The sequence below is a fragment of the Bombyx mori genome, chromosome 28, assembly GCF_030269925.1.
Source record: "Bombyx mori chromosome 28, ASM3026992v2".
Lineage (NCBI taxonomy): Eukaryota > Metazoa > Arthropoda > Insecta > Lepidoptera > Bombycidae > Bombyx > Bombyx mori.
Window position 1 is genome coordinate 1,197,639 of NC_085134.1, and position 12,946 is coordinate 1,210,584.

Here is a 12,946-nt window from a genome sequence, read left to right on the forward strand (position 1 = left end):
AATATTCTAATATTATTAAAAAAATGGAACATATTATTATTTTTACCACCACCAATACCAACATGAGATAGTTATTGGTACATTTAGCCTGTCCTATTCTACAGGTCAATTACCCTTCCTTTCTTTAAAAAAATTCGCTTCCACCGCTTCCGTGCAGGTTTTAAAAAAATATTAAACTACCTCACTCATAAAAAATCCATGAGATTAACCTCAATTATTTGCAATGAAACGTAATATGTGTTACATAGGCGCCGCGGCGCCGCACAGTTTCGTGATTCGTTAAAAATATTCGATAACCAGTTGCTTGTTTGGAAGACTCGCGTGGAGCGACTTACGCCTCCGCCTCCAGGATTCAAGGGGGTGTCCCTGCCCACACGTGGGCCGCATCAAAGGAGGTTTAGTAACCTTGAATAAAACGATTATAAAAAAAAATTCGTGTATATCGTGCCGTGTGACTCATTCGAAATACCCTGAATCTTACAACAACGGAGATCGTCGTAAATTCTTCAAGGGGCTTAGCGAAATTCAAGAACAAAATACGTCCAATTTGGATTTATGAGATCAATTCGATCTAATCTACTACCTACTACTAATTGAAGCTATTATCGTAATGTTTTGAGCATAGATACTTTCCTTCTAAATATAATCCGATAGTTTAACTCGCATGTATTTATTATAATATGAAATGATAGTGTAGACGACCCATAGTTTTTTTTTTGTTGCTTAGCTGAGTGGACGAGCTCACAGCCCACCTGGTGCTAAGTGGTTACTGGACCCATGGACATCTACAACGTAAATGCACCACCCACCTTGTGATATAAGTTCTAAGATCTCAAGTATAGTTAGAACGGCTGCCCCACCCTTCAAATCGAAACGCATTACTGCTTCACGGCAGAAATAAGCAGGGTGGTACCTACCCGCGCGGACTCACAAGAGGTCCTACCACCAGTAAAAATCACTGGTTCTAGTTTGGTGAAACGTGTGATACATTATTAAGTGATGGATTTAGGCTTGATGCCGCTTAGGTCCTGTTTATCGCGCCGTCCTCAATTTTAGAATAAATTTTATTAATTTTGATCCAATAAATTTATTTTAAATTAAACTAAAATTTACAATTTTTTTTTAAAATAAAAATAGTCTGGATTCGTTTTCAAAGGAGACTCGTCTTGTACTATGTACTTCGTCTTTGAAATTTTGGCATTTCAAGAATTTCGCCGCCCCTCAAATCATTGGTCTAGGCGTAAATCTATCGATGTTTGATTCTAATTGTTTTATTGCGTTGTTGGTTGAACAAGTTCACCGCCCACCTGATGTAAAGTGGTTATAGGAGACGATAGACATCACGAAGTGAATCTCACCACCCACTTTTATGTCAGGGGCTTAACTGTGTTAATAATTACCCAATCTTTAATTTTTGACATTGATTTTATGACGCTTCGTGACAGAAATAAGGCAACATTTTGAAATTTGCCACTCTCGTGCGAGTTTACGATACGTCCTAATACAAGTCGCCGCATTTTTCGAAGTTGGTTATAACGAAACCAGCAAACACACAACTTATCTAAAGGAAAAGGTTTTTTTATGTTTTTTTTTTCGTTGGCGTGATCCCCCGCGGTCCCGCTTCCAAACAATTAAAGCTATCCGATTTAATCCGTGCCCACTTGACGTACCGTTCGCACAAAAAGCTTTAAAGATTTTTCTAATAAATATAATTTCTTTAATTGTATTTAACTTTAACAATTTATTATTATAAAATTTAATTAACAAATATTCACAGGCCTTTAAAAAGGAGTATAAATAAAATGCCTAAAAATCGACTCGTTTTTTATTTTGGTTATAGTTGAATCTTTATGATCTAGACATTAGCGAGCAATTTAAACACGGCGCGCGAGCCCTTAGAAATAAAACAATTCATTAAATACATTTGTAAATATAATTGCAAAAAAGAACTCTGTATTGAAGTATTCAAAGAAAACAAAACAATGTTCTTCTGAATTATTTTAATCGCAACTTAAATGTATACATTTAAGTATACATTTAACACAAGTATACATTATACACAACTCAAGTTCAAGATTAAAATTGACTCCGCGCATAGACTTATATTTTTTTGTATTTTGATGAAACTACCGGTATATTAAATGGTAATTCTGTTCAGAACTAAATTTATTCTTTTATTTCATTTAAGGAAAAATAAAATCTTATTTTTAGCTTTTTTTTTGCTAACGCTATAGGTACGGCAACGGGAATTAAGCCGGGAAAAAATTGAGAGACTAGGCTTTACGTTTTGACGTCAACACGGAGCAAGATTATAATGCGTTTAATGCACTGTTTTATATAATCTATGTTTTAAGAAGGGTATTTTTTTTTGAGAATTAAATCGTCATTAATATAAACTGGTTTTACTGGTACCAGGAGATTTTCTGAACTCACACGGGCAATTTCTGTTCGTCTTATTTAGATACGGATGCGACAATTTTATCCGGTTTGAAGGGTGGGATGGGCGGTTGAAAACCCGTATTTCATTTATCGTCATTGTAGACCGATTCAGCTTACTCTATGGTAAGTAATTGCGAATATTTATGGACGTTAGCCAATCCTTCGCCTAGAGCTGGCCATTTACCTCAAATCTTGCTTGAAAAAAGGCCACGTCATAACGCCAGGCAATCATCACGGAGGAAAGTTTAATCTAAAGCTGTAAGTATGTGGCTAAAAACTGTGCTCATGCGGGTTTTGCGAAGGTTAAAAGCAGTTGGAGAATCATATCGAAAAATTCCTCAGACCATTCGCTACTGGCCTCCTCTCCGGAAACAACTTTACATCTGGTTTGGATTTCATTTTAATTATCTTAAATCTTTTAATACCTACGTGAGCTCCGACTTGTATTAACATCTACATAACTCTTACCGAATCTCCTTTTTCTTTTCACGTATCCATTAAGTTACTCGTAAGTAAGTAGTAAGTTTTTACTGCTGGTAGGACCTCTTGGGAGTCCGCACGGGTAGGTACCACCACCCCGCCTATTTCCGCCGTGAAGCAGTAATGCGTTTCGGTTCGAAGGGCGGGGCACCCGTTGTAACTATACTTGAGACCTTAGAACTTATATCTCGAAGTGGGTGGCGCATTTACACTGTAGATGTCTATGGGCTCCAGTAACCACTTAACACCAGGTGGGCCGTGATCTAGTCCACCCTTATAGCAATAAAAATAATAAATAGTAATGGTATAATTTCTGATTTGTAAATAATTGAATTTGTTTATCCTTGTTTGGTTAAGTTGATCATTAGGTGAATTATAATTGAATATCTAATATAATATTCTTATGTAAGAGTGCTGCTTAGATATATTTAATAATTGTGGCGGGTAGCTATCACATAATGTAAGATATTTGACAGGTCTTTTTGGCGGGAACGCGAGGAGTGATTGTATTTTGTCTATTTAGTGTTTCTTCAGTTTTAAATGTGTAATAACAGTGGTTTATTAATTGTTTAATATCTGTGAAAGTGCACAAATGTAGGGAAAATGAAACAAAGCCGCTGGACGTAACTTCTCGGGATCCTCCAAAAAGTCCACTGAAAAAATCTCAGTAAATGACCACCATTTTACTGAAATTATATTTCATCCCATATCATTTCATCTCAGCTAATTAATGTCCCAAATTAATCATCTTCATTTTATTTCATTTCACTGCATATTAATAAGAATATAAATTAAAATAAGACATGACCTAAAGGTCTTAGTTACCAGGTCATAAAATCCTTTAAAAAAAAAGATATTTGATAGATGTCTGAATCTCGCTTACGACATTCTCAAGATAAGCTTGTATATATACAAGTTCTGAACAACAACATCGGACATTTCCGATCCTGCGGACAGAATGGAAAGCAGTCGACGTCGCTCCAAACACGTCATTTCGGTTCTTCCCGATCCACCAACGGTGCTTCTAGGTACCTCAAGCACCGGTCATCGTCCAACCCGTCGCCTGCGACGAAGGGCTCGACGAGTAAATTAACCCTCAGACACAGCCCACTGAGTTTCTGGCCGGATCTTCTCAGTGGGTCGCGATTCCGATCCGGTGGTAGATTCTGCGAAGCACGGCTCTTGCTAGGGTTCGTGTTAGCAACGTCGTCAGGTTTGAGTCCCGTGAGCTCACCTACTAGTTAAGGTTACGCTGATATAGCCTCTTAAGGCTCTCAGCTTAGGAAGGATAAAAAAAAAACAACAGCAACATCGGACCGTCGGTCTACCGAGCAATATCACCCACTCTGCGGAAGATCTTCCCTCCGTCGTTAAGCCTCCCACAATAATCATTATTATACGAGACAATTCAATGTAACTTTTTCAAAAAAAATCAATTACATTTAAGTAGAGTGTATCTTATTATTATTTTGTAGTCATCCTCCTCGTAACATCGAAGTCAAATCCTCCTCATTCAATTGAAATCATTTACAACACCCGGCAAGAGCGCATATGTAAATATTTTAAAAGAAATTCCAAGGAACGTCTTATAGCAATTAGATTTGGTTTGAGTAAACATATGAGACTTTGATTACGATAATAATATTTTAGAATCGTGGGACTTTAACTAAGCCGAGATCGCGGACTTACTTATGATATAAGCTATTTATTATATTTATGTAAGCGGGGATCCGGTGGGTTTTTTTATTACCCTTGCAGGCAGACGAGCATACGGCCCACCTGATGGCGAGTGGTTACCGTCGCCCATGGACTTCAGCAATGCCAGGGGCAGGTACAAGTCGCTGCGTACCGCTTAAAACTTTCCAGTCACAGCCCATCTGGTGTTAAGTGGTTACTGGAGCCCATAGACATCTACAGCGTAAATGCGCCACCCACTTCGAGATATAAGTTCTAAGGTCTCAAGTATAGTTACAACGGCTACACCACCCTACGAACCGAAACGCATTACTGCTTCACGGCGGAAATAGGCGGGGTGGTGGTACCTACCCGTGCGGACTCCCAAGAGGTCCTGAGGTGATTGCGCAAATAAAATTTTGCGGGTTTGATTTTTATTACACGATGTTATTCCTTCACCGTGGAAGTCAATCGTGAACATTTGTTGAGTACGTATTTCATTAGAAAAATTGGTACCCGCCTGGGATTCGAACACCGGTGCATCGCTACACACGAATGCACTGGACGTCTTATCCTTTAGGCCACGATGACTACAGAAGGCTGACACCTGATGGACAAATTGTTCCATGAACTTCGAATTGAAGTTCAACGTACAAAAATCTTTTGCGTTCAAAATTTATTTTATATTTAATAGATTATTATTCACGTATTGATATATGTAGTGGAATTAATCCTCTTAAAGCGACAGGGAAAGTGTGAAGCCCAGTGTGAGTTTCATTTGAATTCCTCTTTTTTTTTTGTTGTTGTTGTTGTTGTTAATCTTTTTTATAATTCACACAAGAGTTTAATCCCGACTGGGAATAGACATAGATGCTACATTCACATTATTATCGAGAAAGTTATATTAATACGTGAAGGAAAAACTTTGTATCCCATTTTTACGAAAACTGCGCGAACGGAGGAGTATGAAATTTCCCACACTTATAGAGAATATAGAGAAGGAGTGTAGAATGTAAATTTTTTTTTAATTATGCCTAAAAGATACATTAAATCATTAAAAAAAAAAACATTACACACACTACCATGTATTTGACGCACACACGCATACATACTATTTATTTATTGTCAAACTTTTGTTCTTGACGTCTGTGGTCAAATTGAGAATAGATTAAATATTGTTTGTCGTTATTAATATTTTTGTATAGTGTAATCTTGGCGAAATTTGTGATTATAGAAGTATAATTGTCTTTGAAAATAGAATCATAATAGTGTAGAAACTTTTAATTTCAATTAATTATAGTCGAATTTCGACTACTGGGCGACCACTAGTTATCTTTAAGTGAAAGCCACCATCTTTGTATAATCAAAGGCCACCATCTTTGATTATATTGTATACTAGCGGCCCGCTCCGGCTTCGCTCGGGTCTTTAGCAAAAGTTTTAGTAAGGATCCCTAATTTTTGTTAACAAAAATATAACCTATGTTACTCGGGAATAGTGTAGCTTCCAAACAGTGAAAGAAATTTTCAAATCGGTTCAGTAGTTTCGGAGCCTATTCAATACAAACAAGCAAACAAATCTTTCCTCTTTATAATATTAGTATAGATAATCAAAGGCCACCATCTTTGATTATATACACGTCGCCACCATATACTAAGACATGAGGTTAAAGTCACTTTTAAGATTTGAAAGCATAATTTCTTCCTAGATTAAGCAGGATGGTGCCATCCAATACTTGACTTGGAATGTGAATTGCAAATCTCTTAGTCGTCTTCACGGCGCCCGGAGCTAAGAGATCCGGTACTGCTCCATTTAAATTACTTTTATTCATTTATTTCTAATCTTAAAACTATTTTTACAGGCATAAAATAATAAAAAAGTGTTATTGATAACAATAGTAAACAACTTTACAATTACATATTATTGTCATTGGGTTACAAAATCTTGTAGTCTCTTAATACAGTAATAAAACACAAGTAAATTTGATTCGGGTCAATTTGCAAAATGATAACACATAAAACATACATATGTCTATACATGTATAATATAGTTATCTAGTCTTTAGCGATTTTTTTTATTGCTTCAATTTTTTGATTTGTTTTCATTGCTAATAATGATTTATTTATTTATTTATTTATTTAGACACACCAACAGCAATACACACAAAACATTCAAGCTTAAAATTAACATGTATATAATTAAGTACTGGTATGTAAGCCAGTTACAGGCATGTACAGCAATCTCTTATAACACACTATGACATGTTACGGCAATATATATATTTGAAAACAACATGAAAACAAGAGCTAACTACACACACTACTAACTTCACAGATTACTAAATAAGAAATAATGCACATATTTATATAGTAAAAAATTATAAATAAAAATTATAAAACTATAAAATTTGTAAAAATATGATGACGTTGTATAGATTTTTTCAACAAGGTAGAGGTTAATTTGGCGCAAAATATAGTGTTATAATCTTAATTTTTTTATTTGTATTGTTTAGATGAGTGGATGAGCCCACGGATAACTTGGTATTAAATGATTACCGGAGCCCATACATAGAAATCTACACCATAAATGCCGCTGCCAACCTTGAGACATGAGTTCTAAGTTCAACATTAACAGTACAACGGCTGCCCTGCCCTTCAAACCGAAACGCATTACTGATTCACGGCAGAAATAGGCAGGGTGGTGGTACCTACCTGTGTGGCGTCAGCGGCGCTTACTCAGAAGTCAGACTTCCTGTCAGTTAGGGCGAATAGGAGCGCTCTTCGCCGACGATACACATACATATTTGTCCGGCACATAAACTCTCACCATCTTGAGTACATATCAGTTCTTAACTATACCACATAACATCTTCAGTACACGCAGTGCCATATCCCTCCTTTTTACCAGTTTTTTGTACCCAATTATATCCAATACGAATAAGGTGGGGTACATCAATTGTTAAATACCGGTTATTTTTAGGTGCAAGTAACTAGTCAATTGGTTTTCTATCCAGCATAAAGCTGTATTCATGAGGAGCCTAAATTTCCGAGTTAAATTCTAGTTCATTTCTAGTTAGAACGTCACGCCATACATTATGACATGGGTCTTATGTCTCAAAAGTAGTTGAGATGTTAAGTGTTTTTTTTATCGCCCTTGTTGTCCGACGAGCACGGCCAGACTGATGGTTAGTGGTTACCGTCGCCCATGGACTTCAACAATGAGACAGACAGAGCGAAGTCGCTGCCTAGCGTGTTAGTTGATATAATTGTGGTATTTTTAGGCTTCAGGCAACACTAAGCATAAGCTAGCCGTTGTAACTATACTGAGAACTTAGAACTTATATCTCAAGGTGGGTGGCGCATTTACGTTGTAGACGTCTATGGGCTCCAATAACCACTTAACACCAGATGGGCTGTGAGCTCGTCCAAGCATCTAAGCAATAAAAAAAAAAGCTACGATCTCATTTGCTACTGTGATAAAAAATCCTCATCATGCTAAATAATCTTCTTAGTAACTTCTTCCAATCGATTTGCACGTTCTCAACGATTAATTATGATTTTAATAATGATTCCAGGTTTAAACAATTCAAAGTACTCGTTTAGATTACAAAAGCTTTTAAGTACAAACACGAAAAGTTAAGGTTTGACTTCGGGAAGGGATCTTAGTTTGCTCTGCTTTTAGCTTTCAATTGAATTTTCAATTTCGGTCAATTGTTTATTGTCTTCAACAGTGTTACTTGCAGTAAAGGGCGCGCATTGGAATTGAGACAGGTTTAAGTACGAATTCAAAGTAAACCGAAAACTTTAAGCATTTAAAAACATTTTCGTCTTTTTGATAGTACCGTATTTTGTGAGCGCGCAATAGAACGCAAAGTCAGTTGATTGCCCTCCCGCGTTTCCCCGAGAACGTTGACCTCGCGCGTCTTTTCATTTTTAACCGTGTTCCATTGCATATCATGCTAAAAACGTGAGTTAATTATAAAATTATGATCGGGTTATTTTTAGTATTGATGCGTTAGAAATAACGCCCTAAAAACGTCATTACGGATCCCCCTGATCCATTAACGGTGCTTTTAGGTACCTCAGGCACCGTTCACTGTCCTCGTCGAACCCGTCGCTTGCGACAAAGGGCTCGGCGAGTAAACTAACTCATAGACACGGTCCACTGAGTTTCTCGCCGGATCTTCTCAGTGGGTCGCGTTTCCGATCCGGTGGTAGATTCTGCGAAGCACTGTTCTCGCTAAGGCCAGTGTTAGCAACACTCCCGGTTTGAGCCCCGTGAGCTCACCTACTCGCCCGGTTACCCTTACATAGTCTCTCAAGGCCATCAGTTTAGGTAAGAAAAAAAAGAGAAATAACTATCTATCGCCAAGTACTTCTTAAGCTCCATTTGAAGAATGTCATAGCGCTCAAAAATACTGGCGAGGGAAGTTCGTTCCAAAAGACAGTAGGCGGCGAAAAATATCTCATCTCACGGCTTCAACAATCTCAGGACATAGCCACTACCAAGACTAAAGATTTTCAAAATATATGTCGAAAATTGTGGATGCCATCGCGCAAGAATTGCCACGGACGTGAATTATTATGTCGGCAGGATAGCCGTAGTAATAATCCATGATGGTCGATCAAGGCTTCGAACTCATGTTTCAAGATCAAAAGGTTATAACCACCAATTACAAACCGTGAGGTAAAATACATCTTATGTTGATATTTAAGGTCAACGTTTAGTGCATGAAGGGCATAGCGATTTAAAAAGTAAAAAGTAAGCTCTATTCGAATAATTTAACTTGAACTCGCGACTGATTCGAGTTCGAAGCGTTTTATTTGAATTCAAACTAATACATATGTAAATAAATGATGTTTAGTTAATTTTCGTAAAATGTTTATAGAGACATCTCTAGTTTGGGCTTGGTTTAAGTGTTAAGAGATTTGACGCGATCACAATTCTTTTTTGAAGTTAAACTTCTTTAGGCGCGTTATGAAAAATTGATGAGAGTGAAATTTTACGATGCGCGCGCACCCTGACACAAAATTAACAGAATGAAGTTGCCCACTAAATCGCTCATTATAATACGACCGGCGAGTCTGAATATAGCCGCAGGTGAACTTTCCGAACCGTACCGAGAATTACCAAATTTATACGATGTCAAGAAAAGGGATGTCCAATATGCGTGTTTGACTGCTCTTTGTAGGGCTAGTGTTAGCAAATTTTCTCAGGTTGAACCCGCGAGCTCACCTATCCGTCTGGGCGTAACTGGAATAGCCTCTTAGGCTACCAGCGAAGATTTAGGGACAAAAAAGTGTGTGGTTACATGAAACAGAATTACTGAATGTGGCTCGGCTCTTGGCTTCTTGTAAAAAGTCCATTGAAGTCCCATTAAATTATTATCATTTTATTTGAATATTAACTCGTTTTACCGTATTCTTCTTCATCCAGTAAACAATTACGCGAATCCACAATTTTACGACTTTGATTTCTCTTAAGCGATGTTATTGATTCATCATTATCATTCAAGGATTTTCTGAAAAGAAAAATCAGAAGCGGGATTAAGCTTAAGCGATCGAAGTGAAAACGCGTTCGCCTTTAGCCATAGACCAACAAATCTGTGGACACGGCACGGTCGAAAGATCGTCGAAGAAAAAGAAAGAAAAAAAAACTCGATCCAATTTCATTACCGTAGTATTTTATGGGAGGCGCGTCCTGTCTGCGTACAGGCCGTGTGTTTTACCGTTCACAAATAACTGAGTTGTGAATGATGCGTAACGTTGGATATGCTCAAAGAGATTATTGTTATTGTTTGCTCATTGTCTAGGTTGCGGAGAGTACTCAATGGTAGGCCGCGGCTTGGCTCTGCCCCTGGCATTGCTGGAGTCCATGGGCGACGGTAACCGCTTACCATCTAGTGGGCGTCGTCTGCCTGCAAAGGCAATAAAAAAGTGTTTATTATCTATCATCATCATTCTCCTGCCCTTCTCCCAGTCACTTGAGGTCGGTGCAACATGTTTTCTCCTTCCATACTCCTCTATCATATACCATTTCTCCGCTCACTTCCCTCTTACATATATAGTCTTTCACGCAATTTATCTATTTCTTCTTAGGTCTACCTCTTCCTCTATATCCTTCCACATTTATAGTTAAAAGTCTCTTAGCAACCTCATTGTCATTTCGTCTCATCACATATCCATAGCAGTCCATAGCACTTCTCAACTTCTCTGTCACAGGTGCCACTTTCAGACTTTCTCTAACGTAGGTGTTCTTTATCTATATATGTACAAATATTAAACGTATATAAGTATGTATGTCCGTCTCTGGTACCAATAACACGGAGAATCCTAATTATTATCCTTAATCCGGATTACCGTGCGTGATTTATTTCTAGTAATTTAAGGTTATTGTTAATTGAGTGTTTGTGGCCTCATGAATGAGACTCGTATCGATTGAAGACATTACGTTACGGCTCAAACCCTGGAGGTATATTGGATGTTTTCGAAAAAAAAACGCCCACGACGACTGGCGGTAGGACCTCTTGTGAGTTCGCAGGGGTAGGTACCTCACCCCTCCTATTTCAGCCGGAAACAATAATACATTTCGGTGTGAAGAGTGGAACAGCCGTTGTAACGTTGTAACTGGACTTTAGAACTCATATCTCTAGGTGGGTGGCGGCATTTACGTTGTAGATGTCTATGGGTTCCAGTAACCACTTAACCGAGTGGGCTGTGAGCTCGTCCACCCATCCAAGCAATAAAAAAAATGCATTAGCATCATGTAAAAATGACGTTTAAGCTTAAACTTGCCGCTTCGAATAAAAGTGCCGCGTCCAAAGTTAAGGCAGTCAAAGTCACACATGGTCGTCGACTATCGCCTCGACGACCCGTCGGTCGGGCGTCCTCGGGGTGGCGCCGCGTGTCTGGTTGTAGTGTTGACCGCGGGAACCCCCCTACTCTGTCCAGGTTCTGACCCCGGACGGAGATCGGACGTCGGGTGTAAGAGTGCAGGGGAGTCGTTTAGAGGGTGGGCCCTAAAATCCTTGGGCCCGCGATCTGCTCTCAACACCTGCAGATCGTTAAGTCTCACATACCCCGCGCGCCCCCTAGGCGCGGGGACCTCGTGGGAGGTTCGGCCCTCTACCCGAAAAAAAAAAAAAAAAAAAATCAAAGTCACACATGACAAAAACTAAGTACATTGATCTAACATTTAATTCGGTTAAGACATGCGTATAGGTGCCACAATCCTGTGTGCTTAGTGTGAGTTTTTTAACGTTCTCGATAGCGTAAAAGTTAACTCAAAGTATGCAGTTGGAACAAACGACCTAGCGGCAAACGAAGGCAAACTTTCTAACTCACACTAAGCACACTGATTAATGTTGTCTGAAGCAATCGGCTTTCCGATTTGAAGGCTCCTACAGTGAGACTTCAATCTCATATCTGAAGGTAGGTGCTAGCATTAGCTTTTAGATGTGTATGGGCTTCGGTAAGCTCTAAGCACTAAGAGTCTGTGGGCCCATTCAACTATGCAAGCAATAATGAAAAGTATATTCTCTAAATAGTTGGAAACAAAGTTGCTGTCGCCCTCTATGCTTTTTTTGCGCTTAATTCTTTGAAACAAGTGGTTTTGATACGGTTGTCATTAATATAGCGATAAATAAGAATAAAATCATTTATTGCCTTTCACATAAATTTAGATTATTATAGATAGATAAATAAAAGAAAAGAAAAAAAGGCAAAAGGATTTGTTGATATGTGATGAATAATTAGACAAAACGGTTGAACAATTACGGTGTTATATTAAAAATGTTTTTGTATGACTACACGACTAACGCCGGCCAAATCTTGAGACAGTCGAATTTGGGTGCGAAAAATTCGTTTAATTAGAATAGATTTTTACAAACAACATTTAAAACATCAGCCTATATACAGGACATTTTTAAGCGAGTTATAAAGTTTATAGGTCCGGCGCTATCGATACGAAGGCAACGAGACGTAAACGCATCCTTGTGCTTTCCGTGCGTTGGAACAAATATTGGTTGTTGGGACAAAAGTATACAAACGTTGGAAAACTACATTGTTTTGTTGGTCATCTTTTAATGTCTAGTCTTCTTTTTCTTCACCTTATCCTACTAGGTAGGGTCGGCGCAGCTAATTTTTCTTTTCCATTCTCTTCTATCAGCAGTCATCTTAACACTCACTCCTCTCTGTCTCATATCGTCATTCACACGCTCCATCCATGTCTTCTTCGGTCGACCTCTTCGCCCTCTACCTTGCACTACCATTTCCATACATCTCCTAGTCACATGCATTACATTTAATGTCTAGTATTGGAAGACTAGGCGTTATGTTAAATGTTCAATATTCCTAA